This window comes from Ictidomys tridecemlineatus, chromosome 2 (genome assembly GCF_052094955.1).
Source record: "Ictidomys tridecemlineatus isolate mIctTri1 chromosome 2, mIctTri1.hap1, whole genome shotgun sequence".
NCBI lineage: Eukaryota > Metazoa > Chordata > Mammalia > Rodentia > Sciuridae > Ictidomys > Ictidomys tridecemlineatus.
In genome coordinates, this window is record NC_135478.1 from 121,753,257 (window position 1) to 121,776,596 (window position 23,340).

At 45.5% G+C, this 23,340-nt stretch overlaps 1 long non-coding RNA gene across 1 annotated transcript; it reads left to right on the forward strand.

The window, feature by feature from the left end:
• The first annotated feature begins 313 nt into the window (after positions 1-313).
• Positions 314-13,873, forward strand: LOC144375329 (uncharacterized). Its single transcript, XR_013435012.1, has 2 exons — positions 314-11,604; positions 12,731-13,873. It is a non-coding gene; the product is annotated as an uncharacterized LOC144375329 (long non-coding RNA).
• Positions 13,874-23,340: the final 9,467 nt, after the last annotated feature.

Here is a 23,340-nt window from a genome sequence, read left to right on the forward strand (position 1 = left end):
TTCCAGACATTGCATGTGAATCGGTGTGAACTGTTTTTGTGAGTTTGTTTAGTGTAATGCATGAGTATATATGAACAAATAAGGCTATGATTTGTGTGTGTGTGTGTGTGTGTGTGTATGTGTGTGTGAGATTTGCCCTTCTCTTGTCACCCCCCACCATTGCTCAGCCTGGCACCCCTTTGCAGCCATGTTTGCATCTTGTGAGCTGTCAGCTCGAGATCTTGCATGGTGTAGACATTTTGGGCCAGCATGGTCTCTATCTGTGTGTGTGTGTGTGTGTGTGTGTGTGTGTGTGTGTGTGTGTGTGTGTTAGGGGTGGCATCATGTGGTAGATGAACTGAGCACCTCTGAGGCTCCCCATCTCGTGCAGATGCAAATTGAGCACTTACTCACATGCTTTCATTGAGAGTACAATCCAGTCTGAGGACAGGTAGATAAATAATAAGTTCCATGGCAGAAATAAAGGTCAGAAAGACAGGGAAAGGGCTCACCAGAGGTGGTGGGCAGCTTGGCCTCGCTGAGGGGATAATGTTTGAGCAGAGCGTTGAAGGAAGGGAGGACATACACTTGTTCAGGAAGGGTGTTCCTGGCAGAATTATCAACACCTGCAAGATCTTGAGCTGAGAAGACAGAGTATCAAGGTGGCCAATGAAACCAGAGCAGAGTGAAGGAGAGTGATGATGCGGTCAGAGAAAGAACAGGGTCCACCTTGCAGAGTCTCGTGGCTGCTGAGGTGTTTGGCCCTTACCCTGGGTAAGATGGGAGCCCTGGGGGAGTTTGAACCAGAGGAGGAACATGGAAGTATCAGGGACCAGTAGGAAGGAAGCGCGGTCACTAGGGTGACAGGCCAAAGAGGAAACATCAGCCTATTCTTGCAGAATTTTGCCTCTGGGCTGGGAACCCCAGGCTCAGCCTCCACTTTTCAGCATTCAGAGTAGGGCTGGCAGAATCCTTGTTCATGGAATGGGCACAGAACTTCCAAGAAGGACATTTCTGGGTCCCTTGAGTCCTGTAGGATTGACTCAGTTGAGCCTGTGTGTAGGCTCATGGGGGCAGAACTTCTCATGAATAATGCAGTCCCACCCATATGATGTGTTTTGAGGCTCTTTCAGGACTCTGGAAGAACAGCTCCTGGGAGCTCTGCATAGTGTTGGGTGTCTGGTAGCCTTGATCTTCCTGATCAAGTGAGAGTGGCAAGAAGGGCCTGGCTTTCTTGTTTACTTGTGTCTCCTGTGCCATGCTGTTGGGTCTCCCTGCAGAAGCCTCATGAGGTGCTGTAGTAGCTTGGGGGAGGATTTTGTCATGGGTTAACAAGTAGGAAAGGGCACTTTTGTCACCCCCAGGGGCCTGCAAAATTGCTAAGGCCTTCAGGCACCTGATGCAACAGGACATGGCCTGAGCCTTGTTCCCAGGCCTCTGTCCCTAACAACCATGTGATTCCTAAAAAGTCCCTGCTCACATCCCCCTGTTCCTGCTTTCTAAGCACAGGAGGTTCTAGAGCTGACCACCACCTCTGGTGAGCCCTAGGTTCTGGCCACCAGCTGGCACCATGCTCTGTGACCAATCCTCCCTGGAATTTGCCAAGGCTGTACTTTAGATATAATAAAACAGCAGCTGATAAGACTTGCTCCCCTCCAGGAGTTAGAGACATCCTGAGTAAATAAAGGCATAAAAACAAACAAACAAAACAAAAATTCACCATATGATACCTAGCTGTTCAATAGACAATCTCATTTAACCATCCGCATGCTCTGTGGAGTGAACAACACATCTTCACTGGTGCATTAGAAAACTGGGACAAGGACATGGCAGGTATCTTGCTTGCCTAAGGTCACAGAGCTAGTGAGTGATTCACCCAGGGATCTGGCTGCAAACCGTGGTTTACCTTGCTCTGCAGCTGCAACCAACAGCCCACAGGTGGTTGTGACCTATGCTGGGAGTGTGAGTTGGAGTTGGCAAAGGGCCAGAGTTTGGAATCAGACAATCCTGCGTTCAAATTGTGGTCCTACCCATTTAGTAGCACCTGAACCTCTGGAATGACAGTCTCTTTTCCCTTGTGCAGCAGTGTTGCTGACCTGTTCTAGTGATGCCATCTGTATGCAGGAAGGACTGCTTCACTCACTCCAGTGGGAGCAAGATGGACTCAGCTGCAGGGGGTCAGTTTCTGCCCTCTGCTTACAGATGACTTTGCAGATGCTCTCAGAGCATGAGCTTGATCACCTGGATAAGCCCTTGGTAGGGGTGCTGCAGGCCCCAGAGCTGTGCTATATGTTGAATGCAAGGGGTATTTCTTGATGTCCAAAGGGACAAGCTCTTTGGCGGGAGCCTCCTGATCCTGCCATGGAGTTGTCCTGAGCCCTTGGGTGAGGGGTTTCAGAGTTGTAAATTCAGATGGGTCACTGTGTTTTTCCTTTAGTGATATGAGAAGATGGAAGATCCATATTTTTATGCTTTTTCTGTTCCTGATATTTTAGGAGCTCAGATATTGGGTGTTCTATGGAATGCAACAATTGCTGCCATACCGAGGCCACATTGAAAAATCAGATAGCTGAGGCCCTAGGAGTCAGACACTCAGTGATACTTGGGTCTTTGAAAGCATTTCCTGTAGTTATTCTTCAGTCAATTATGCTTAATTAGTAGACTAGAATTATAGAATCCTTAGTTCATCAAAAATCAATCCTAAGTGCTTTGCCTTGTGTCATATCATCTACAAGGCTGACTTCCTCTTGTGTAGGTGAAAGTAGCAACTCCTCTTTCTTAGCAAGGAAGTTGAAGCTCTGAGGGTTTAAGGACTTGAGCCAAGGCCAGACAGCTATGAAGCAGCAAAGTGGTCCACCTTTCAAATTGGATAAATCCTAACAATGTTAGCTAGATCAATAAGTAAACAAGCATAAGTTTACAGGAGAAATAAAGGCTGACAAGTAGATTGCTTTGGTTCACATGTTTGGGAATTGTGGGCTGAACACAACAGATTCAGGCACAGCTTTATCCAGAGGTTGCAGTGTCATCATCAGGACACTGCCTCTCTCCATCTCCCGACACTGCCTTCTTTGCCCACCCTGTCTCTGGGGGTGGTGGCATGTTGCCAAGCAGCTTTAGAGACACAATCTTCTAGTTTGGCATTGGAGGAAAAGACAGTGTTCTAATGATGATAGTGAAAGTCATGGACCAGCCTGGGTCACTGCTTCTTTCTGCCCATCATGGTGGGATGGATTGATCTCAGTGGTCAAGCCTTGAGGGGCTGAATCATTGTGTGAGAGAAAGAAAGAGTCACCAAAAATATTCAAGGGTAAATGATGAGACAGGGAGATGGAAGCCAAGCAGGCAAGCCACAGATGTCCCCACTGAAGGGGTGAAAGCAGCTGCATTTAGAACACAGCCCCTTGCAGTAGAGATGGCTGATTTTGCCCCTGTGCCTGTCTTTGGTCTTAAGTGCTGCCTGCAGGCTTACTATTTGCCAGGTGTCCACTAGATCATGTGAGCAGACCCTGATATTGTACAAACAGACACCAACTGGCTGCATGGAGAGAGCATCCTCAGCTTTCCTGGGTACCTCCAAGTGTCCAGAGTGCAGTACCCAAACCTGGCTCAGATTGCCCAGGTCTTTATCAGTGGAGGCAGTTGTAACTATGACCATCAACTGTGTGGCTTTGAAACATCAGCAACTGATTTCTCACAGATCTGAAGGCTGGCAGGCCAAGATCAGGGGGCCAGGATGGCAGAGTATGGTGAGGGCCCTCCCTCAGGTTGCAGCCGACCCACTTCTCATTATATCCTCACCCTATGACTTTTCCACAGCTTCCAAGCCCTCCTTTGCAATCCTGGGGGAGCTGTGGAGACAACAGTGAGCACAAGGAAGGCCCCTACCCTCTTGGAGCCCACAGTCTAGAAGGAGAGACCGAGCAAGGACAAGTAAACTGATGAAGAAATAGGATGAATTCAGAAATGGTTGAGGAAACAGAGGAGACAGAGGGTCAGGGTGTTCCTAGGTGGCAGTCAGAATGGGCTTCTCAGAGGAAGTGTCATGAGCGCTGAGAGTTTATTGATGGACAGGAGCTGCTGAGCCAAGAAGTGGGAAGGGCAGCTCAAAGGTGCTCAGGCAGCAAGCAGCTGGCAGCCTCTGAGGGAGCAGGGGTGGAATAGAGATAAGTAGGGACAGCCCAGGGACAGAGAGGGAGAGGTGGGCCACCCTAAATCTGAGTCCCCCCTCAAGGCCTTCTGAGGAGGTGTCAGGCAGGGTTTCTGAGCTGTCACCATCAGACAGCTTCTCTATAAAGACCTCAAAGCCTCTTGAAGACCATGCTGTGCTGAGCTTGGAGAGAGGCAGGTGCTGGGTCTGTTTGCCCCAAGCTCTAGTTGCCTGCCCTCAGCCTCTCCCAGTGCAGAGTGACAAAGCACACTTCTTCCTCCTCTTGTTTTTTACTTGATAACTTTTTAGAGAATTTTTAAGCACAAAATTGAGAGGAAGAACAGAGATTTCCCAAATGCTCCCATCCCTGCCCAGCCTCTGCCTCTGTCACCATCACTACCCACCAGAGAGGCACATTTGTTCCAGTTCAGAAACCCACAACATTGTCACCTAGAGTCTGGAGCTAACCTTAATCTTTCCTCTGGATGATGCACATTCTGTGGGAATGGGCAGTTGTAGAATGACATGAACCCACCTTTGGCCATGACCATGATGTTTACTGGCTGTGATCTGAGGAAGCAGGTGCGTTGGCCATCAGGACAGAGCAACCTGAATCCATGTGGAGCTTCACTGATGCAAAGTGCAGTCTCCTCACAGGCCTGATGGGCCTTGCCTTCCTAGGCCAGCAGCCTCATTGGAAACTTGGGAATGGTAAAAGTGACACCTACATTGCATGGGTGCTATGAATCTTTGGGCTTACACAGGAAGCACTCACTTCCAGGAGGCACACATAGGGGTTTGTTGAATGAGTGAATAATAATACTCTCTTCCAGACTTGGTGTGGGACAGCCTGGATTTGAATTCCCCCCCCCGCCCCCTGGCACTTGTAGCTGAGTATTCTGTGGCAAGTCATTTCATCTGACCATGACTCAGTTTCCTCATCTCTAGAGGGGGGATATACCCATCACATTGAGTTACCATGAATTGTTGAAGAAACCATATTCATGAGCATGGGCCAGATACACAGTGGTAGGTGGTGCTACTAAAACAAATGTATGCACACTTCCTATGCAGCAGCTACTGTCTTCAATTCTTGAAAGGTACTGTATTCCTTTCAAAATTTGGACATTCCTCAGAAGGTGCTGGAGCTGCTGTATAAAAGATGTGTATTGCTTCCAAGCCCTGGCACATGGCCATCTCCTGCTTGGTGCTGGGAATTCTGGGAACTCAGTCAGCTCTGGGGAAAGTAGTTTTTTCAGAGGAGCATCCTGCCTGGATGTTTATAAAACTGAGTAGGATGAGCCCAAAGAGTGTCTGCCTCAGGTCTGGTTCTGTGTAACTATAGGCAGCCTATAGCTCTGGCCTTACCCTGTGGGCATATCCCCTCCCTGTGAGAAAGTTCTCTGCCTCAGGCCTCACTACTCTGAGGCTTCAGGAAAAACAATTTCCACATTTAGGAAGGAGTCTGTGGATTGCATCTTGGAGCATTCCAACCTGCATGTAGCCAGAATAGGGACACCTGGGGGAAACGAATAGGGTCCTGGCCCTGAATAGTGAGGCAGTAGGTGGTTTGGCTCAGTCATCACTCAAATGTATGTGTAGCATCACCATGGGCCATCATTTGGCCTATTATTTAGGAATTAAGGCAGACAAAACTTCTAGTCCTCCTGGAGTTCCAGTATTGTCAGGAAGTTAGTCAAGCCCACCAGCCATCTTGGCAGATGAGGGGCACAGGATGTTAGAGGTGTCAGCCTCCTCACCATCTCTAGGTATAGAAACCTGCAGCCAGATGTTTGTGAGGAGTAGCTTCAAGGAAAGAAGGGAGCGTTCTTTGGGCCAGTCAGGAAGGCTCCTGTTTCATGGGGAGCTCTTATAAATGATGGCTGGGCAAATCCCAATTTCCACACTGTGTGATTTCCCGCAGAGGACTCAACTCTGGGGTTTACCCTGTAGAAAGAACATATTGTTCTGCATTGGATTCAGGGCACCAAAGGAGCAGAGTAGTGGTTGGGGCCTCAGAGCCAAGCCCTGTGTGGATCCCTTTCCAACACAGCCAATCCAAACCCAGGTTGCCACTACTTTTCTGTACAGAGACCGGAGAGCAAGTGTGGGGAGCCCCTTACCCACACATGTGCCTCACATGTTGCCCTTTTGATCTGGTGCATGGACTTGTCTGGCTACTCTTTGGGAACCCATGATGCAGGGACCTTGGGAGGTTCCAGTTAAAAGAGAGGCCCTGTCCATCATGACTCCCTGTTTCACTCCACATTCCACAGCACCCTCTGCTCCATCATCAAAATGCAGCTGTACCTCTATCCAGAATATTTTTGAGGTCCCAAGACTTGGACAACCTGAAGCTTCTCAGGACCTTCCTGTTGACCATTATGCCTGAATCAGAGGGGAACTTCCATGTCCTTCCCCAGCTGAAGAACACAGATCCTGTAAGACTGAGCTCTCTGATGATGGGGTCTGGGGCAGATGACTGAAGGTGTGTGCAGAGGAATCTCAGCTGGTGCCCCTGGGATCTGCCATATGTTCCCAAGACACACAACTCTGACATCCTTCAGCTGGTGGAACCTAGTCTGGGAAGATGGCCAATTGTGGAGGAGGGCCAGGACTATTATCAGAGGCAGGGTTCTCGTGTGAATTGGGAAAGGCCCAAGGAAAGTCAGTCATGATGGGTGTTTTCTCCTGCAGCTCTAGCACCATATCAAATAATATAATTGCCTCCAGCAGCTGTGGCCAAATTTACTTGCTTACATTTGGGGGAGCATATCATCACATTCCCTTTGAAGGAGGAGAAATAGCCCTCAAAATCAGAGGTTGGTTCTACACCAGCATCGACCACACAGGAAGATATGGAGCCACCAGTGGCCACTGAAACTTCAAGAAGAGGAGGAAGCTTAGCTGCCAATAAGCAAGTCAGTGGATACTGAACATTATCTTCCACTTGGTATATATGTATGGTACATATGGTGCTCCAAGCTGCCATTCCATCCTCTGAAAGAGAACCACCTTTCCTGGCAGCAATATAAATTCAGGGTCCAAAACAATAGAGGCAGGAGGTCAAGAAACTATTAGGCCATAGCCCTCCAAACATCTCCTAGAATGTGTCCTCACTTCCCTAGTTCTAAACTTTTCAAAGGCATCACCCACATGTGAGCTCCTGAGCATTACCCAGTGCCAGAACCCCCAGCACAGCTATCCTTTTTCTCCCCTCTGAGATCATCTATTTTATTTTATTTTTTAAATTTTTATTGTTGGTTGTTCAAAACATTACATAGTTCTTGATATATCATACTTCACACTTTGATTCAAATGGGTTATGAACTCCCATTCTGACCCTGTATACAGATTGCAGAATCACATTGGTTACACATCCATTGATTTACATATTGCCATACTAGTGTCTGTTTTATTCTGCTGCCTTTCCTATCCTCTACTATCCCCCTCCCCTCCTCTCCCCTCCCCTCTTCTCTCTCTACCCCCTCTACTGTAATTCATTTCTCCCCCTTGTATTTTTTTCCCTCTCCCCTCAATTTCTCTTGTATGTAATTTTGTATAACCCTGAGGGTCTCCTTCCATTTCCATGCAATTTCCCTTCTCTCTCCCTTCCCCTCCCACCTCTCATCCCTGTTCAATGTTAATCTTCTTCTCATGCCCTTCATCCCTATTCTGTTCTTAGTTACTCTCCTTATATCAAAGAAGACATTTGGCATTTTTTTTAGGGATTGGCTAGGTTCACTTAGCGTAATCTACTCTAATGCCATCCATTTCCCTGCAAATTCTATGATTTTGTCATTTTTTAATGCAGAGTAATACTCCATTGTGTATAAATGCCACATATTTTTTTTATCCATTAGTCTATTTAAGGGCGTCTGGGTTGGTTCCACAGTCTTGGTATTGTGAATTGTGCTGCTATGAACATCAATGTAGCAGTGTCCCTGTAGTATGCTCTTTTTAGGTCTTTAGGGAATAGACTGAGAAGGGGAATAGTTGGGTCAAATGGTGGTTCCATTCCCAGCTTCCCAAGGAATCTCCATACTGCTTTCCAAATTGGCCACACCATCTATTTTATTTCTCTTCAGATCATATAAATCATTCGCCTTTTCTATTTTATTTTTTGTGATGCTAATTCTTATGGCATTGTAAGTATTTTAGTGGCATTCTTTTATGTTGACCTAAAAGTGCTTAATCCTTTCACCAGGCTGTGCCACCACCAGTACTGCGTAGCTGCTGATGGAGCCCATGTAGAGCTCATAGGTGCTGTGAGAGAGGATACAAAAAGCCATCCAGGCGGAGGTGAGATAGATGCCCTAGTTATGGAGCAGAAGGGACTGACTATTGAGTGTTGAAGATTTTAGGCCATTAAAACTCCTACTATGATCTATTTTAACTGTCATATGGCACTACAAATCCCACTCATATAAGACAAAAACCTTAATATGTACATTCTTATTGCTTCACAGATCATGGATCACCATCCTCTTATTCTTGAAGACACAATATTGAAGTTAGAACCGTTAATGACTCAGTAATGGTCTGTACTGTTTAAATAAAAGGAAGAGTCTTATGTTTTGCACTTCAAATAAAAAGCTGTGCATCTTACACTTCTTTGTCACACTGAGAATGCAAAGGAAATGTTCAAGAAAAAAATTAAAGTGCTGCTCGAAGGCATATGTAAATGACCAGAAAGCAAAAAAAAAAATGCCTTATTCCTGATCTGGAAAAACTTTTTATATTATGAAGAAAAGAAGAACACCCCATGTTCTATGAAGATGAAGCCAAATCCAGATAAGGCCACACTTTAGATTGTTATACTGACAAGAGAAGTGAGAAAGCTGCAGAAGAAGTTTGAAGATGCCAGAGTTTGGTCCATTATGTTTTTGGCAAGAGGCCCCTCTCCATAAAATAAAAGTGCAAGGCAAAGAAACGAGTGCCGATGTAGAAGCTCTTGCAAGTCATTTAGAAGGTCTTGCTAAGCTATTCGATGAAGATGTGTTGGGCTTTAGGTAGTAGGTGTCCCCAGGAGCTCATGGGTGAGCCAATACAAGGATTATCAGTGAAATGATTCAGTTCTGAGAGCTTTAACCCAATCAATGGTTAATTCCCCTGACAGATGTGAACAGGCAGCAGGCATGGAAGGGCATGTGCTGGACCCTTCCCAAGCCTGGAGGTATAGGTGGCACCTGCAAAGGCATCTAGTCACTGTGAAAAATGTCTGCTTTCTAGGACTGAAGCATATAGAAGCCAAACTCAGCATTCCACAGCAGGGTTTCCATTGGAGGTTCCCAGTGACCAGGACCAGTGTCAGAATCCTGTAGCAGGGGCACCCATCTGTGGGGAGAATGACAAACAACGAGCCTAGGTGTCTTAACGCAGTTTGAGGAGCCCAGATATGTCAATGACTGGACGGATATTGGCCTCAGGCTTGAAGGACAGGCATGGGCAGGAGCCTGAGCAGTGAGGCCTTGGCGTTTAGAATCTGTGGAGGTATTGGTGTCTGAAGTTCAGTTATGGCAGTGGTGGCAAAGGCAACTGAGGAGTCTGTAGGTGGCAACGTCAAGCCAGGCATCCAGAGAGTTGCATTCTCATCCTCTGGCAGGGGCAGGAGTCTGGTCCCAGTTCAGTGATGGTGGCTGCGGCATCACTGGTGGCCCTGTGGGGACTCCAGTGGCTTCAGTGTGGAGCTCTGTTAGCGGTGATGATGACAGCTCGGGACAGCAGGCCTCAGAGTCAGAGGGCGACTGGAGGCTGTGATGGCCTTTGAAGTAGCTCCTCCAGGCAACTGGTATTGCTCCTGACAGGGCCTGCCTGCACACGAAGCAGGGCGCAGGAGCTGGTGGTACCCAGACACCTGCCTAGGACCTCATGCTGCCCATTCCATCAATGCCTGGCATTGGCCTTGAGTCCACCAGGCTGCTCACCTAATTCTTGAGTTCACCCTGCCCCTCCTTGAGTTGCAGCCTCTGCGGGATGAGTAGGCCTCCTTCCAGCTGGGGCAGCCTTGGGAGAAGGCCTCCCACCCTCCCCAGCTACATCTCCCCTGGGCTGTGGTAGCAGAGCGCAGAGCTGGGAGGTGGGGGGGCCTAGAAAATCCTCACCCTCCAAGTGCATTTCTGGGGCAGGACAAGGGTGGAGCGCACAGGTTGCAGTGAGAGTGTAAGCGCAATGAAGTTCTCTGCCTTGGTCTTCTGCCACCCCCAGCCACAGAAATGCACTTTGGGGATGAAGATGTCCTAGGATCTCTGCTTTCCGAACCCACAGTCCATGCAGGAAGTGGCTGGGGATGGTGAGTTTCTCTCCAAGACCGCCCCAACCTAGCAGACAGCCTAGTTCCTCAGTAGAGAGGCTATATCAGGCGATGGGGTGAGCAGACACACAGTGGGCTCATGGCCAGAGCCAGACATGGCAGCTGTGGAAAGCATAAGGTCCAGGGCAGCTGCCTGGGTACCACCACCTCCCGCATTCTTCTTCCTGAGCAGGCCAGTCAACCATGGGCAAGACCAGGGCCTGGAGCCTCCACCACAGAGGACATCCCAGCTACTGGTTACCTTATCACTCTGACACCCATTCTCATGCCTTTGCTGCCATGCCAGCCTGATGCTCTTCGCTGCAGCCAACCAGACTCCCCACATGGCCACTGGATTCCACCTTTACTGTCCTGCAGATGGACCCCAGTTAACTTCTGCAGGATGAAGATGCTCAATGCTGGACACTGCCTGTTGTTGCTGCCCCTGCTTCTGAACTCTAATGGTGCCACCACCATTGTGCAGCACTCAAACTTCCAAACTCCAGATGGACTCCAACAATGCCCACCAAGGCCCCAATGTCATTGTACTTTACCCCACACCTGGTGCCCGACCCCTATACTGAGGCTGGACCTCTGATGCAGCTGCATGTTGCTCCTGTGCCTGCCAGACTCTGGAGCTCCACCCTGCTGCCACCAGACTTTAACATGGATACTAGACAGTGACACTCAGTACTGGGGCCAACTTCATTGCAACTGCAGCCAGACCCTTGTCACTATGGCAGATGAAAACACTCATGGCTGATCCATCTGTTGTTACAACCACTGTTTCTGGATTCTTCCACTGTCATCGCCACCATGAGTAGGAAGCAAGGAACTGCCAAATCACAGCTGCATGCTGACACCGCCACAGTCGCCCCCACCTCACACCAATACTCAACTTCTGACTTTTGACGCCTGATGCCCTATGCCCCAAACAGATGGATGCTTCTCTTGCCACCATTTGCCACCATTTCATGATGGTGCCATTGCAGTAAATTGACCCCAAGGATGCTTCTCTGCTCAAGATGTATAAGAGCTGGGAAACTGATCATTCTCCATTACAGTCACCTCACCAAGTTCCACTGCATGCTGCCTGCCTTTTGTCACCCCAGGACCAGACACCAGTCCTCAGAACCCTTGAGGAGTTGTGGCTCTAACTCAGGGAACTCATCCAAATAAACAAGTGAGCATTCTAAATAAAGCCTGCAGTCCTCACATAAGGCAGTGGGTGGGACTAGGTGGATCCAGCTCACTGGTGAGAGGGTGGGGTTAGAGCCTGGGAGCTGCTGGCCAGGTCTAGACCTGATCCTGTAGGGCAAGATAGAGAGGGATCTTTAGCTGCTCTGGGAGTCTATCCCTGGAAGAACCTTCTGGTCCTTTCTCCTGAACTTTCCATGGTGTCTCCTTCTCCTACTCCTCCACTGTTCCCTAGGAGACTCTGTGTCCTGGACATAGGGTCATCTGGGCACAGGGTCTCTGGGCAGTGGTGTGAGGCCCCAGTACATTGCAGCAGACTGGGGACAGCCAGACTGGTAGGAAAAATAGCCTATTGGGAAAATACCCTCCTAGATCTACCAAATTTAGCCTAACACTGGCTTCTTCCAAAAGATTATCAAAAAAGGAAAAATATAAGTAAGCAAATTTGGCTAAGTGGTAGTGTGAGGAGAAGTAAAGACTTCAGATTGGGTAGAGCTGGATTTAAATCCCTCTTAACTGGGTGACCTTTACCAGGGTGCAGAACTAGGTACAACCTTGGGTTTGCATCTGGTAAAGTAAAGTTGGTGAGGAGGATAAGCCAGGGGTAAAATTAAGCTGTTGAGCAGTACCTAAACTTTGGGAGCCAGAAAGGCATTTGACATGATTTCCATGCAGAAATATATTCTAAGTCAACCCACTTAGAGATGCACCTTTGGAAGGCAACTAACCTGTGAGCAGGTGGTTGAATTTACTTCATTTTTTAGATGAAATAATATATGGAAGATCATAAGCCAATGTTGGGTCATGCTTGTGAAATTATAGGCTGTTTTCAAATTTGTTGAAAGTTACATTGAGTTAAATCTACATAGTTCAAGCCTCCTGGGATATCCCCTACCTCTTGTCACCCCCCCACATAGAGCACTATCTACAATCCCTTACTCTAATTTTTAGAGTGTCACCAAATATGTCAATGCGTGTATGTACATATGCAGAGATATACATTATGTAATACTTTGTTCCTTTTAGCCTGCTTTGGAACCTTCTGAAAATAAAATCTCTTATTCTTACGTACATTCTTTTGTGCTTTCCCTCCTTAATTTGTACCCCTTAAGCTGAGCATCAGGAAGAAGGAAACACCAGAGAAACTCAAAGATCCAAAGGACACCAGCCCTGCTCAAGTCACTCTGGAAGCTGCCTAGCCTAAATGTGCCCAAAGCTTGAGGAAACATCAGCCCTGTTCAGCCACTCTGGGTTGGATGTACAAGGTGAAAGATATACTAACCAAAAGGAAAATGGACTGTTTCACTCTTTAAGACAGCTCTTATACTGTCATTGCCACCCCTTACTTCTGTCATATACAGAGTCCTTTGTTTTGTCTTGACTCTAGGACGATAACAATCAAACACATAGTTAATAATATCAGAAAACAAACACATGTACCAGTTCAATCCTGAAAGGGCATTGCAGTTGAGATCCAAGCTCACTATTTGGAGGATGGTTTCCTTTTCTTGGTGGATTGAAAGCTTAATTGACATAGCATGGATTGTGCTATGAACTTGTGTATTGCTTCCATGTTTGTTTCCTCTTTTCATTAAACCTAGTGGTTCTACAATAGAAGCAGGTTTCCTTTTTAAAAAAGAGAAACAACAACTATGATATTACATTATATAAAGCTTTAAGCCAAGAAGAAAATAATGCCCTTTGACTTAGAGGATTAAATAATGAGCATCAAAGGGGGTAATGCTGTAGTTTCCAAAAGACTCCCACTTAATTGTAACACACAAGTCTCTCTCCTAATGAAGAAGAGATTATTTTAAGAAGTCAACAAAATTTCCAGAGCACTCATTGTGCTTTGAGCTCCTTTTTGTTGTAAAGGCCAGGTTTCTCTTTCTTGTAAGTTAGGCCTGCAGGGCTGGGGTTGTGGCTCAGTGATAGAGCACTTGCCTCGCACATGTGAGGCCCCTTGTTCAAGTCTCAGCACCACATAAAAATAAAGGTATTGTGCTCATCTACATTCTTAAAAAAAATAGTCTCCAATCAAGTTTTTTGATGTGCGAAAATTTCTGCTTTCTGTGTAAAAAATTGTGAAACCTCTGTCCAACCTATGAACGTGGAACAAAGTTAAGTTATATTAAACATTGTGCTGTGTAACCACCCACTGCAATGTTAGAGAATTTCCAGACCTGGGGTCCAGAGCTTGTTTGGTGTTATCCCCTCTGGGTTGTTGCAGCTTAAATAAACCTGCTTCCTCCAAATTCCTCAGGTGTCCAGACTCATCTTTTCTGCATCAATGCCTGCTTGAAATGCTAGAATGTCCTAATTCTTGAAGGGCCTGAAGAGACAGTCTCTCAGACACTGTCACAGTATGAATTCTAGGAAAAGTAATTCATCACAATGAAACTAACTCAGATTGACAGCCATCTACAGGAAGGAATTTAAACTTCACCTTATTCCTCTCCCAGCTTTTGTTGAGATAATGTCTAACTTAGCCTCTGATATCTTACAGTTTGCTTTAGTTTCTCTGTCTTCACTTTCCTCCGATGAAACCTCTTCCATATGTCACACCCATTCTTTGTCTAATGTCATTTATGTTGTCACTGTTCATCTTTTTTCCCTCTTTATAACAGTGACATTTTGTTTTCCTGATGACATATAGATATACACTTTCTCTTGCTTTTTGTGGCATTCTTTTGAGCAAGGCCATCAGAGCGGCAATGAGGCTCCACTGTTGTGGCTGTTGCCTTATGGTGTCCCCCTGTCTCTCTTCAGTAATGGGCATCACACCACCATTTTTATAGGTTATTTCCAGAATCTGGAGGGCAATGAATTAACCACCTTTATCTACTTACAAATCTCCTCATGGGGCACTAGTTGAAGATCCCTCATAGCTAAGAAATATATTCTCAGTTGGTATCTTTTTTTCACCAAAGTGACAGTTATGGTCCTTATTCTATAGTGCCTTTGCATGGACCCCATGTCCTCTCACATTTATTATTCCAAAGGAAAGTCAAGGAATATAATGATTCTTGCTCTTTTCTATGTCAGTAATCCTGTTGTTATTTTTGGACTATCTATGTTTCCAATAGAGTGACACAAAAACTCTTGCTCCCCTCACCCACTTTTCAATATCATGCCCATCCTATTCTGATGAGGCCTTTCTAGCAATGAGTCAAAACATTACTGGCCTACGGACCCCCAAATCACACCTTCTTTCCTCTCAACAATGTACCTAACACACATCTGTCAATATCAAATTTTCCCACTCTTTTCTGTACCCACCCCCATTCCCGCAACCCTGGTTTCCCTCATCATGAGTCTGTCCCTACTTAGCCTACTACCAGTTTATACACATTACAAGAGGAAAATGGAGAATACTGACTGGTAAGAATGCAGGTACCTTTTTCTATGCAAGATCTAAAACAGGCCCAACAGGATTTAGGAAGATTTGCTGATGACCCTGATAAATATACAGAGGGATTCAAACTAAGGCCTTGAGGTAATCTGGAGAGATATAACAATAATTTTGAGTCAAACTCTAACTGAGACCTCAGTTTGCTAAGGTTTGGAGGATGATTTATATTTTCCTAATACTTTATACCTTGTGTGCCCTTCTGCTGTTCAAACTGAGCATCCTCATTGGAGTTATGATGAATCACTTTGAAGGTGATACAGAGATCACCTGATCACTTGTCTCAAGGCAGTACTTAAAAATAATAGGATGAAACCTATTCTATGACACTGTCATCAATTGATCAGGGGTTGGGGTGAAATCCCAGGACTTTTGTAGAAATATTGAAGGAAGGCTTAGTAAAATATACATTCTTAGATCCTGCACCTCTTGAAAGGCAACTTATTTTAAAAGATATATTTATTATTCAATTTGACCCAGATTTTAGAAATTACAAAATTGGTAGCAGGCCCTTGAACTTCCCTTAAAGTTAGCCATGCAGGTCTTTTATGATCAAATCAGGAGAAAACATAAAGGGACCTAAGAAAGGAGAAAAGAGGGCCAAGAGACCAATACAATTATTGACTGCAGCTCTTCATGGCCACCCTCTTTTCTTCCCCACAGAAGCCTTGAGCATCTGAAGGTGTCTGTCATCATTACAGAATGTGAGGGCACTAGAAGAAAATCTGCCCAATTAAAGGCAGGCTTCCAAAGACTTCTTGCCCTGTATGTGGCAGGAGAAGCCACTGGAAAGTGAAGCACATGCCTGAACCCCAGTGGCTGGGGAGGCTCAGGCAGGAAGACTGTAAGTACAAAGCCAGCCTCAGCAAAGTAGCAAGACCCCAAGCAATTCAGAAAGACCCTGTCTTTGAATAAAATATAAAAATGGTTGGGGATGTTGCTTAGTGGTGAGTTTCCCCTGACTTCAGTCTCTGGTAACCCCTACCATAAAAACCAGATTTGCATTCCCCAAAAGATGCTCTGTCCTCACCACCCTTGCCATGGAGAGAAGTTTTTAGTTAGGGGTTTTATAGAACTTTTTGGTGGAGGAAATTTCTGGTTTTTGGAACAGCTCAATGTATCTAATATTTCTCTGTCTCTTGGTATATCAATTTTATGGTGATAGTTGTATCTTGTTGTTTTTCTCATAGGGCATTTGCCTCTAAATGATTTCCTCTATTTCAGATATTGAGGCCCCCTGGATAGAGCTTAACTCATAATCAAGAGCATTTCACTGACAGCAAGTATGGGAAATACCTACCCTTATCAGCAGAAAGTAGGCATTAGTCACCCTTGTCCCAGATATGATTTAGGGTCTTGAACCTTGGCAGGGAGTATTAGGTAGCAGTTAGTAGTGACCAGTGAAATGCAAACCAATAACATGGCAAGGTCATGGGTTTCCTTTAAAGTTACTTTTATAGTTTTCTTTACGTTACTTTTAAGGCAAATGGGTAAACAGATAACTTACAGAAAAACAACAGGTGTGGAGACCTTAAAGAATAAACAGGTAAAAGAGGGCCAATCAAGATATATATCCAGAAAGAAAGATTAATGGGGGCTATTCTAACTCTTGACAGGGTCAATTGGGGTCATTGTAAAGCTAGAAATTATGGCCATAGTTGTTGCAATATATATCAGAAGAAAAATTTTCTCAGTATTGCAGGGGCTGTAAGGTAAATTCTGCCTTGTCATTAACCTGAATATTCATATTAACAGAAAACTGACTTATAGATGCAGTCCTCTGAACAAGAAGGCCACCATGACAGTTCTGGAGAGGACCAACTAAGGTCAAAACTCAACCACTCAACACGAAGGAGGTGAACACTATATTGGCAAAGGGTGCTGAAGGTAGACCCAGTTCTCAAGGCAACCACAAAACACCAAAATATTCAGAGAAAGCACTGTTTCCTGTTGTTCTTTGCTGGGAGATGACCTACCCTCTTGGGAGTGCTCTTTGTTTGAGTCTTAATTTAGTTTTACTACTAATAAAATTCTCTTTTCTGGTTTTCAGTGATTGACTCAAACTCTTATTTCTTCAGAACAGAAGAACTGGGGTTTGGAGCTTTAGCACCCCCCTCCCCAGTCTCCTATGACAGGAGAGACTCCTGGCCATCTTTGGCCAGGACAGTTCCCAGTAGGAAATAGGAGATTTAAGGTGATGCTGAGATAGGTTTTCTTGAAAAGGTGGGGAGCTCTGCCCTGAGCTCTCCAAAGTCTCCAAGAGTTGGGTTCCACTGAGCAGCCTGGTTCCCAGCACAGCTGAGGTGTGGGTAGGGGCCAGCTGTGTAAGCATCTTCACTCCAGGGTTCTGGCTACCTTATCTCTAAGCAGGCCAGCCCCTGGATGTGTGACAGTGAATCCCTGAATCTCCCAAACAGAAACCTCTTGAGATATGCCCATCTTGGGAAAAGAGACACAGTTGTTGGCCAGTTGGTGGTGTTTCCTTTGTCCCTCATGGACAGTGTTTTGCAATAGATTGTCTTGCCTGTCTTCTCTATGCATATAGAACTAGTTTATACCCCAGAGGGTTGCAGGGGTCAGGTATCCCAGTCCAGAGGATTGTGTGGTGCCCATAACAACCAAATCTTTTTAGGAGAAGGATACCAGTCCAGTCTCAGACAGGAGTAAACATCAAAGGAGATTTGCAGTGCCTTTTCTTCATGATACTCATAGGCCCACTCTCACTTCTGTAGCCAGGCCTCTCACACCTGCCATGTCCCCATGAAAATAGATGCTTCCTGTGTCACCTCCCTTCCCTTCCCTTCCAAACTCCCCACAATGTTACAAGTCATCCAGAAGAATAGCCTCACATTAAGACACAGAGTGCACACAAGCCAGACATAGCACAACTGTCCATCAACAGAATCAGGATGCATAGCTTGTGAGACTCTCAGGCACAAAATTTAATGCAGGAACAGTGAGTAAACACGCTACATACAACTCGAAGATGACTCACAAAATACTGAGTGGAAAGAACAAAATGTGCTCTATGTTCCCATCCTTAAGACCTTCAAAACCAGGAGACATACAATTACTCTTTGGGGCGTGAGGACATGGTAATGACAAAATTCAGGGCCAAGGCCACCTTAGGGATGTAGCAAGTAGGTCAGGAATAATATGTGTGTGATTCTATGGTGCTGGGGATGCTGTAGGTCCTGACTGGGGAGGTGGGTGTCAGCCCACTCATGTTATAATTCATCAATCTCCACAGATACATTTCATGTACTTTGCATATGTATTTTATTTCACAAAGATCACACAAAAATAAGCCACCCCACCTTTAGGCCTGTGTTGGTCTTCTCAGGGCACTGGCTCCTCATGTCTTGCTCAGATGGTCTTAGTGGAGAAGACAGGGTGGGGAGCTTCCAGGGCCAGAGGACAAACAACTCAGGTGGCCCTGAGCCAAGGAACCTACTAATACTACTTTCATTCTTTCCCCTGGGGTTTCCTCCTGCCCTCTGCACTGCCATACATTTGCTCCATACCCCCTGTGTTCTGTTGTGTTGACCTGGGAATCTGGCTTCCTGACTCTGTCAGGCCTGCCTGGAGTGGTATTTTCTGACCAAGTTCTCTTTCTTATAAAGGATTGGCTCTGGTGAAGCAAGCACCCCAGCATCCATGATTAATGAAATCTTCAGAGTGGTATTTTAGTGTGAATTTACTCACTTAGTTAAAGCTGACTATGTATGAATTTATCAGTTATATAATGATTTGAACTCCATCTCCTTGTCAGGCCCCTCATTAGGTATACAAGGTCAGAATACTTGTCCTTTTGGAGAGGACAGGTATGAGAAGACAGATTCATGTGATGAATGCTGCAGAGCAGTCTGGGGGCCTGTGAGAGCCATCACTGAGCAAAGCAGAAAAGGGATCCCTAAAGAAGTGATATTTAGCTGGGCATAATGGCAAACATCTATAATCCTAGTGGCTATAGAAGCTGAGGCAGGAGGATGGTGAGTTTAAAGCCAGCCTCAGAAATGATAAGACACTAAACAACTCAGTGAGATCCTGTCTCTAAATAAAAATACAAAATAGGGCAGAAGATGTGGCTCAGTGGTTGAGTGCCCCTGAGTTTAATCCCTGGTTAAAAAAAATGATGTTTATAGGAAATCAATAAACCTTAAATTATACTACAAGTAACAAAAACAACATGGTATTGGCACCAATACAGACATATAGATTAATGGTACAGAATAGATGGCACAAAGACAAACCCACATAAATTCAGTTATCTCATACTAGACTAAGTTGCCAAAAACATATATTGGAGAAAAGATAGCGTCTTCAACAAATGGTGCTGAGAAAATGGAAATCTATATGTAGCAAAATGAAATTAAACATGTTTCTCACCCTGTGAGAAACTCAACTCAAAGTGAACCAAGAAGTTACACACTAGAAGAGAGAACCTGTGCCTAGTAGAAGAAAAAGTAGGCTCAATTCTTCACCACTTTGGCTTAGGAGCTGACTTCCTTAACAAGATTCCTAAAGCATGAGAAGTAAAATCAATAATAAATAAATGGGATGGAATTAAACTAAAAGGTTTCTTAATAGCAAAGGAAACAATCATTAAGATGAAGAGAGAGTCTACAGAATGTGACAAAATAGTTATTATATGCATAATCTCCAGGATATATAAAGAACTCAAAAATCTTTACACCTAAAAACCAAATAATACAGTCAATATATGGGCAAAGGAAATGAACAGACATGTCAGAGAAGAATAAATATAATCAACAAATATATGAAAAAATGTTCAACATCCCTAGAGATTAGAGAAATACAAATCAAAATTCCTCTAAGATTTTATCTCACCCCAGTCAGACTGGCAACTATCAAGGATATCAGCAACAATAAATTTTGTTGAGGATGTGGGGAAAAAGGTACACTCATACAGGGCATGTGGGGCTGGAAATTGGTGCAACCATATGGAAAGCAGTATGAATATTCTTCAGAAAAAAAAAGGAATGGAACCACCTTTTGACCCAGTTATCTCACTTCTCGGTTTATATCCAAAGTAACACAGCAACATCAAAGTTTACAGCCGTTCAATTAGCAATATCTAAACTATGGAACCAAACTAGGTGCCTTTTAACAGATGAATGGATAAAGAAAATGTGGTATATATATATGTTATGGAATATTACTGAGCCATAAAGAATGAAATGATGGAATTTGCTAGGAAATGGATACAGCTGGAGAATACTATGCTAAGTGAAATAAGCCAATCCCAAAGAACCAAAGGCCAAACGTTTTCTCTGATATGTAGATTCAAATTCACAGTAAGGGAAGGTGTCTAGGGAAGTGTAGAGACACTTTAAATTAGATATAGGGGAATGAAAGGAGGAGGGGGTATAGAAGTAGGTGGGTTAGGAGAATAAATCACACATTATTACCTCATGTGTAAATGTGAAAACACAACCACTGTAATTTTATGTCATATACAATCAGAAGAATGAGAAGTTATACTCTATGATACATGAAGTGCCAAAATCCACTCTACTCTCAAATGTAACTAATTAGAACAACAACAAAAAAAGGCAATATATTTGAGCACGATAAAAAATAAAAACTTAAGATATTTTCACTGGTCCTTTTAGTGACTATGACCTTACATGCTGCACCTATGGGCCATAAGGGTTAGTTGGCCCTTTTTCTAGAGAGTCCACTATCTGTAAAGAAAGGGGAGGCCTGGTAAGTATGTTGCTGGAAGGATTTCAACTATACTTGTCAAACTGAGGACTGAAAACAGTGCCTAGGCCTGCAGGGTTTGCAGAGTCATTGAAAATTGAGTGGAGTCCTTTAGGAATTTACTGCCCATGTCCATTCTCTACACCAGCCCCTAATATACACCATGGCCAATCAGAGTTCCATGTATGGCATAGATAGCATTTTGTATTGATACACTTGTTTATTTTCTAACTTTTGAAATACCATACATATACTATTTTCAAAATCACTAAATCAAGATAATTAGAATTCTCATTACCCAATTCATTACCTAAGAATGAAAATGATAAAATCAGAAATTTCCTCTAATTTGTTAAACCTTAGTTGGAACCATTATCAACAGCACCAGCAGCAATGTTCATACAGGCTCATCTAAAATAAGTGACCACTTTAACAGGACATATTTTAACTCCAGATTTGTAAACTTGAAACTGTAATTTTGGGGTCTTGGAGGAAAGAAACAACTTCTGACCTCCTTGTGGTTCTTCTTCAGATAGGCCAGTTCTTCAGTCAGGTTCTCAATCTGCATCTCCAGGTCACCTCTGGCCAGGATTAGCTCATCCAGTACCTTGTACAGGCCAATGATGTCAGACTCCAGTCTGGCATACAGCCAGGTCATTCTCATACCTGAAAATTTGTTTAGGGAATTAACACAATGAGTTGGACAAGGCCAACATTTCCAATGCTGGCAGAAATGATCTGGAACAGGGATCCAACATGGCGGCCAGCGAGGAAGCAGCGATTCTAACGTCTCCACTTAAACCGGATAAGAAAGACCCATCAGAACAGCGGCAGCCTACCTACGGAGGAACTTCTAGCATAATTCCCTTAAGAAGAGAGCTGCCGTGAACTGGTAGGATTATTGGAATTGACAGTTTGTCCCAGAGAAGTGGATCTTGGACGCCCATGCGGGCACAGAGATCTGGTCCCTCAGCCATCAGCGATCCGGCAAGCGGCTCCCCCGGGAGGCTTAGCTCTCGCTCTGGGAGGAGCCGCCTAACCCACCTGGTCCCTAATCACGCGCGGCCACAGCTACCCGGCTAGACAGGTGGCCCTGCGGCGGGTGCAGAAATCAACGCTTGCAACTAGCGGCCGTTTTTGCAAGGGGCTGACACCCGGAGCGACTTGGCCCGCCCCGCCCGAACCGTAATTCGGCCTCCGCCATCCGGGCTCCCCTGGGGGGCCTAGTGCTCGCTCTGGGAGCAGCCGCCTAACCCACCTGGTCCCTAACCACGCGGCCACAGCTACCCGGCTCTACAGGTGGCCCCCCCGGCGGGCGCAGAGGTCCAACCCCGCAACCACCAGCAGCATCTGAAAGCGGCGGCGGCCCGGAGAGGAGTGGCAGCCCAAACCGGCAGACGCCTCCGCCATATCGGCTTTCCCGGGAGGCCCTGCTCTCGCTCGGCGAACAGCCAAATCACCCGCCCAGATCTTAACCACACAGACACAGCTACCCCACTCTTCACGTGGCTCCCGGTGGCCCGACTCAGCTAGAAGGGTCCCCGCATGGCCCCGCACATGGCCATGCCCTCCGGGCTCTGCTAATAGCCCCGACCACCTGGCAAACAACCGGGAAACTTCAAAATCTCTCTGTGGGTGTGACCGCAAGGACCAAAGGACTCTCGACACCCAACGCCCCTTACTGCCAGAGTCAGGCAGACCTGAGACCCACCAACGGATCAGGCCTAGAGGCCTGCCAGCATGGTAGATACGCCACTCCAATTGGAGTAGGGGGGCAGAGCAGAGCAGCCGCCCGCATCCAGATCAGGCCCAACGACCCGAGGGGGTGATAGTCATATCGCCACAATTGGAGGGGGGGCAGAGCAGAGCCGTCACCCGCTCCCGAAGGGTGGGCAGACCCGCGAACAACAGGCAGAGCAGGCCTAGCGGCCTGCCAGTGCGGTTTTGAGATCACCCCAACCAGAGAAGGAGCACAGCCACTACCCGCCCTGCAAGGGAGATTTTTCAACTATACAAGAGCAATATAAATAATTAGGGGGAAAAACTCATAAACACAACAGTTCCACCAAGCAGAAAGAAACGTGAGCAGCATGAAAAGACAAGGAAAGAAAGGACCACAAGCAATGCAGGTCAACTCAACTTTAGAAGAGGTAATAGCTTCAACAGATGGAATGTCAGATAAAGAGTTCAGGATATATATGCTTCAGATGATCTGGAGTCTCAAGGAAGACATGAGACAGCAAAATCAGACAATGAAAGATCACATTGACAAACAAATCCAGGAAGTAAAAGATCAATTTCACAAGGAGATAGAGGTAATAAAAAACAAACAAATAGAAATCCTAGAAATGCAGGAAACAATAAACCAACTTAAAAACTCAATTGAGAATACTACCAGCAGAGTACATCACTTAGAAGAGAGAACATCAGACAATGAAGACAAAGTATTTCAACTTGTAAAGAACATAGACAGCTCAGCAAGTCTGCTAAGAAACCATGAGCAGAACATCCAAGAATTATGGGACAATATCAAAAGACCAAATTTAAGAGTCATTGGGATACAGGAAGGCACAGAGCTCCATACCA